The following is a 6,000-nucleotide window of genomic DNA, read 5'->3' as shown; positions in this document are numbered from 1 at the left end:
TTAACTTACATTTAAGAAGTTATTTATATAAAACCCTTTGTATTTATATGAAAATACAATATTTATGTGGCAGGAGTTTGTCCCACTAGTTAAGTGTCGATTTCCAAATTAAGTAATATAACACTTAATTAATACCACGTCACGAATTTACAAATTTTATAAATTTGAAACTTATGAGTTTTACATATAAACTATACAAATGCTTGTACAAGGTTTCAAGAGTAAGGTTGGCTATTTTATGTTTTCACAAAGTCTGATATGACTTTATTTTATATAAATTGGTATTTAAAATATTTATATAAAAATCATTTTGGTCATGGGAACAGTAAAATTTGATATAAGTTTGATTTACTTATATATTTATCAAAAGGTGTATTTTTGTATTTGAGCAAACAATATTTCTAAATGAGTCTAAATACATTTTTATAACTCAATTATTTTATACTTTTGATAGTAAAGTATGTATTTATAAAAGCTGGCCAACCAGATAAATTTTATAAAACCTTTTGAGTATAAAAATACTTTGTGTCAAAACCTGTAGAACTCACCAACAATTTTTTTGACGTATCTTAATGCATGTATTCTCAGATTATTTACAAGGTCGAAAGTGTTCGTACAAAAGACCCTCCGTTATTTTTATCATACATTTGTAAACGTTGAATTGTTAGGCGTGTGTCGTGATTTAGCAATAACTATTGTCAATGAAATTTCTATTTCGATAATAATAGAAGATTTTATTTGTATTTTTCAATGTATGTTCAATAACTATGATCGTTGATTTACGTCGTGCACCTCGGCGTTTTCACCGGCGGCCAGGGGTGTGACAATATGTATATCAACAAAGAACTTGACAAGCTTTGCTCCGTTCTATAACTCTTAACTTCTAATTTCCATCTATAACCTTTTCTCCTTAAGTACAACCTGGGATACATGACATAAAAATGGATACGTAAGATAATAATGTCTCGTGAGATACACGGATTTCTGATCCAAAACATTTCAAAGCTTTTAAATGAAAATAATTACATACATAACATAACATAACATATCACATCATATATTTTCATACATAACATTACATATCATATCTTATCATACCATTTCATTTAATCATTTTCCATTTCTAAGGCCAAGGTGGAAAGAAAAAAATCAATCCACCAAGGTATCATAATTGGCCAAGGTGAACAGAACCAAATCAGTCCACCAATGTATCATAATAGGACATTTACTTTGTGACATAGAAGGTACCACCCTAGTATATTCCTTTAGTGCCTCTTATGAGGTATCATGGCCCGACAATTTTCATATTTTTTTACTTTCTTTTTAACTTTTACTTTCCACATTATCAATACTCACATCGTCATTTATAATAGCATATGTTACTAGTAAGATATACTTTGAAAAGTAACATTTCACATATCAAACATTCATTTTTCTAAAACATTATTTGCTTTAAAAAACATTCTTGCCTTCAAGGCATTATTTCAAAACATCATTTCCAAAATCATTTAACACATTTCATTTCAAAAACATTTCGTATATCAAAGCATTAGTATTTCATTATCATAATTCATAAAAACATTTTTTCCATGTACCCCAAAGTGGAAAAATGCCAACACATACCCACCTTAATCACACATAGGTTAGCTAGTTCTCTTCTAATTCATTTCCTTAGAACAACACTCTCAAACATCACCTATATAACATGGACATAAGTCATTAAAAACGCCCAAAATACCCCTCAAGGGCTCCATTACTAAATTTTATCGATTCAAATCATTATGAAAAATTATGAACATAGGCGAAATTCGAGTCCGTATGCAAAAGTTATAAGGAAAATATTGAAGTTCAGATTTTTGGTCGAGCTACCCTCCACGCGGGGTCGTGTCCCAAGGCACCCCAAACACACTCACAAACTCACTTTTTGATGCTTAAACTTGCTTGGATGGTTTTGGTCTTTTAGCTAACCATATGTAACAACTGAGAAGGTTTCCAAGAAATACCAGATGACGTTTTATCATGTCAAAACATTCAACTTAATTCATTAAGTCCTCAATCAAAATGTTAAGTTCATAATATTTACAAACACTCAAATGAAAAGGGTAATGAGCTGAGGTTGCTCAAGACCACTCTTTAACCAAAGAACACTCTTTAACCGATATAACTTATTCACAAATCATTTAATACATCATTGGATGTTATCAAGTACATAAAACCACAACCAATCTCATTCTAAGTACCTAATGTAACTATGTAATCCTCAATTTCATTCCATGTTTCCAAATTGCATTGGGCCAAAACGATCACTAGAGCTAGAAATTCACCAACATTCCTTCATGTTTATGTTCTAATATGTAATATCATATTTAAAGTGTCAATTCATGTTCATAAATATCATTCACTTGTTAGATGTAATTCATCATGTAATTATCAATTTCATTTATTAGGTGTGTTGCTTAGGAGCAGGCCCGGGCCTAAGGGGGTGCAAGATGTGCGACCGCACAAGGCCCAAGAAAAAATAGGGCCCGAAATTCAGCCATATCAAATATGCCTTTTAGTTCACTGGCTTAGGGATGCACCGTATTATTCTTCATGTAGGCTGCCAGGGTTCGAATCCCACTTGCGGTTGCTCCTTTTTATTTTTTTACCAATCAGCATTTTACATTTTCTGCTGCTGAATCTTTTTATTTTTTTTCTTTTGATTACTCATTTTCCTTTTTGAAAAAGAAAATCAGTTTCAATTTTTTTTGTACCCACGTTTGATCTAATCGACCCATCTGATTTCATGGACCAATCTCATTTCATGGACCAAATGTAGTCTATGTAGTCTATTTCCAATGTAGTGAAAACAATCAAATTCAAAGCTATTCATATATTAAATATAGAAAACACTTGCATCAATCTTTTTTTATATATATTTTATATCATTAAAGAAAATTAATTTTTTTATATGATTTTGTTTTTCAATTTTCGTAATTGCCCCCTTAATCGCAATACTAGCACCCCGTATGTGCGTTAATGGACTAACATTTGAGTTCATTAGTCCATTAAACCCAACAATTTTCTTTGTCGGCAATTCTACGCACGTCATTGAGTATACTCTAATCTCTTCTTCGGCCACTTCAGAAATCAAATTAACACCTTATTAAATTGACGTTCTTTTGTTTTGATTATTTTTATAACATTTATCGACTTATCTTACTATTAATTTATTTATTTATAAATATAAAAAATATAAATTTAGGGGCCTATTTTTTACTTTCCGCACAGGGCCTTCAAAATTAACAGGCCGCGGAGACCTAAGAATTTAGAAACATGGCAAAATAAGACTTGAAATTGCCACCTTTATGTCTTATTAGATTAGACGTTGGTCTTTTCATTTGGACATAAAATGGAGTGGAAGTTTTAGCGGATCAAAAGCGTTGGCGCAAATGACCTAGCAGCCATAAGAGGTGATGCCCGGTTCATTATGAGTTTGCTTCCGTGGGCTGTGGCCCAGCTCCTTCCTCCGGTCAAACATGACAGTTTCAGTTTCCCTGTCAGTCAAACCCTACTCCCCTTCATTGTTTCAACTTTCATCTTCTCCCCCATCGCCGCCTTCTTGAAGAACGTTGGTAAATCCATGCCGAAGGCGACGTTGGTCAGATTTTCGTGGAAAACCACAAAAATTATCTGGTCGGTCTCTGGAATCTGTCGCCAGAGAAGGAAGACGACGATTAAGAAGAGTGGCAGACCAACAGAGGGCCAGCGATTGTAGAGGTCGTCGGCGTTGCGTTGGAATGAGAGTTTCTGCAACCCGAAGGTCAAAAAGTCATCTCTTTTTGTTGAGATCGAAAACCGAACCCTAATTTGTTCAGCTTTTGGGTTTATTTGATAGTAATTTTGTTTATATGTGTTTGAACAGGAAGCAAAGGAGGGGATGAGATTGGTGATTGTATATCCCCTGAAGAACCTGTAAGTCATGTAATTAAATCAAGTTAATTAGGAAGCCAGAAGTTCTTAAGATCTAATCGACTTGTGTTTACCAGGGATTTGTTGCTGAATATATTAACCGAAGACATACATACCATTCTCAAATCTCAACGTCACAGCATCTCAAGGTGCACATTTTTCTTATTAGCAAAATTACACTGTTCATTTTTTTTTTCATATCAACTTAGAAGCTACATCACAATAATATTTAATAGTTTGGTAAGGTTAGATTCTTTCAAATACTTCATAATTTCCCTTTAATTTGATGAAAGTGCATATTATTATTATTGTTTGTTAGTATTTTTTATTACACGAAGCCAGAAAACAAACTACAGTTACATAAAAAACAGCAACAGAAACATGTATTCAAAATGAATAAACCAAACACAGATTGGACAGGGTTGTCTAATTTTTTACTGTTGTTAAGGTGTAATGCTCGAATTATATCCAACAAGAAAAGTATAATAATCGAAAATCCTTCTTGTATCAAAAATCTCAAATCTCAAAACAAATAAGCGCCAACAATAGTCTAAAGAAATTGAATTAAAAAGAATACAACTTGATGCAATTCTCTTTAAAGTGTAGCATTTTGTTTCCCTTTAATGCTGAAGCTCCCAGAGGTTGTTTATATTTTTAAAAATTAAGGGGGGTCGATGTTTTGTATCTCTTTATTTGTTTTAGTATCGTACTGTAATAATAAATAATATTATAAGAAAATCCATTGATGGATGAATATTAGGATTTAAATAATTTAAATCAGTAAGGATTAAACTTCATACATATTAATGAATTTGAAAATTTTATTTATCCAAATTATACAATGAAAAGGTAGTTAAAACAATTAAAATTTTAAAAACATATGCAAGCAAAGCAACATTAGTAACGTGTTGGGCTAATGTACTTTGAATTTGATTTAGCCCATATATGATGATATGTATTTTTACATATATATTTACTAATCCAAACACTTTTAAAAAAAAAATTATATTATATTACATATTTTGTAGTAGTTGTCAAAGTATAAATTATTATATGTAAAGCTACTATATAGTTCTAGATATATAAGAATGTCTATATTACTAATCCAAACACTTTTAAAAAAAAATTACATATCAACTTATAGCTTTTTGAAATCAAGCAAGCACTTTTTCAGAAAATAATTTATTGTCACCAATAAGCTAATAAACAGTTTTTATTGGGTTAAATAAGCAAATGCTAAACAAATAAATTTATTTGATAAATCTTGAAACAAAAAGCAAGGCAATGAGACAAAAAATCACAATATCCAAAAAATCAACATAACCAAAACATTTTAAGTTCACAAGCTAATCCAAACACTTATTAGGAAATATTTTTTTCTCACCAATAAGCTAATAAGCAGTTTTTATAAAAAAAGTGCTTATTTGGTTAAACAAGCAAAATCCCAAACACCCCTTAATATTCACAAATTTATGTTGAATATTTTACCATCTTTCATAGTTATTATTATTAATTTTTTCCAAAAACAGTAACATCAATAGCTATGAGTTATCTGGTAAAATTGTTCTATATACCACTTTATCCGGTAAAACTAAATTGGCGGAGTTCATGACTTGAAGGTCATGCTATCTTCACAATAATAAAATTAGTTTTTCTAAACTAAAATTAATTTGACTTCAATGCTATATAAACGTATTGTTGGTGTTGATTAATTCACACTACTTCAAATTTCAATATGATGATAATGGTTTCTTCCATCATCTTGATGAAGGGTGCATTAGCATTGACACTTTTGTAGATGAGCATTGGTGGCCTCTATGGTAACTCACAATCCTTATGTTTTTTTTTCTTCTTTGTAATGTAGTCATTGTTTGTAATGTCTTTGGGATAACTTATTATTTGCAATGTAGTCATTGTTTGTAATGTCTGAAGCATGTTTGGTAGTATGTGAAACTCTTACGGAAAAACAAATCTAACTTGGAGTTCTAGCAAAAAAAAATACTGTTAAATTTTAGATAAAAACAAACCACCCCACTAAAAATCTAAACA

At 31.0% G+C, this 6,000-nt stretch overlaps 1 long non-coding RNA gene across 8 annotated transcripts in view; it reads left to right on the top strand.

Moving 5' to 3' along the window:
• Positions 1 to 3,401: 3,401 nt before the first annotated feature.
• LOC145115301 (uncharacterized) overlaps positions 3,402 to 6,000 on the top strand; it is a 47,892-nt gene continuing 45,293 nt past the window's right edge. For 4 of the 8 annotated variants that reach the window (XR_013711501.1, XR_013711500.1, XR_013711497.1 and 1 more), the window contains exons 1-3: positions 3,402 to 3,802; positions 3,905 to 3,954; positions 4,029 to 4,100. This is a non-coding gene — a long non-coding RNA (uncharacterized LOC145115301). The remainder of the gene's footprint in view (positions 3,803 to 3,904; positions 3,955 to 4,028; positions 4,101 to 6,000) is intronic. The other 4 variants (XR_013711502.1, XR_013711498.1, XR_013711496.1 and 1 more) reach the window with 3 other exon arrangements.

The sequence above is a fragment of the Lactuca virosa genome, chromosome 5 (assembly GCF_052849685.1).
Source record: "Lactuca virosa cultivar CGN04683 chromosome 5, Lactuca_virosa_CGN04683_v6, whole genome shotgun sequence".
NCBI classification, from domain to species: domain Eukaryota; kingdom Viridiplantae; phylum Streptophyta; class Magnoliopsida; order Asterales; family Asteraceae; genus Lactuca; species Lactuca virosa.
Note: the sequence above shows the minus strand (reverse complement) of the source record. Positions and strands in the feature narration are given on the sequence as shown.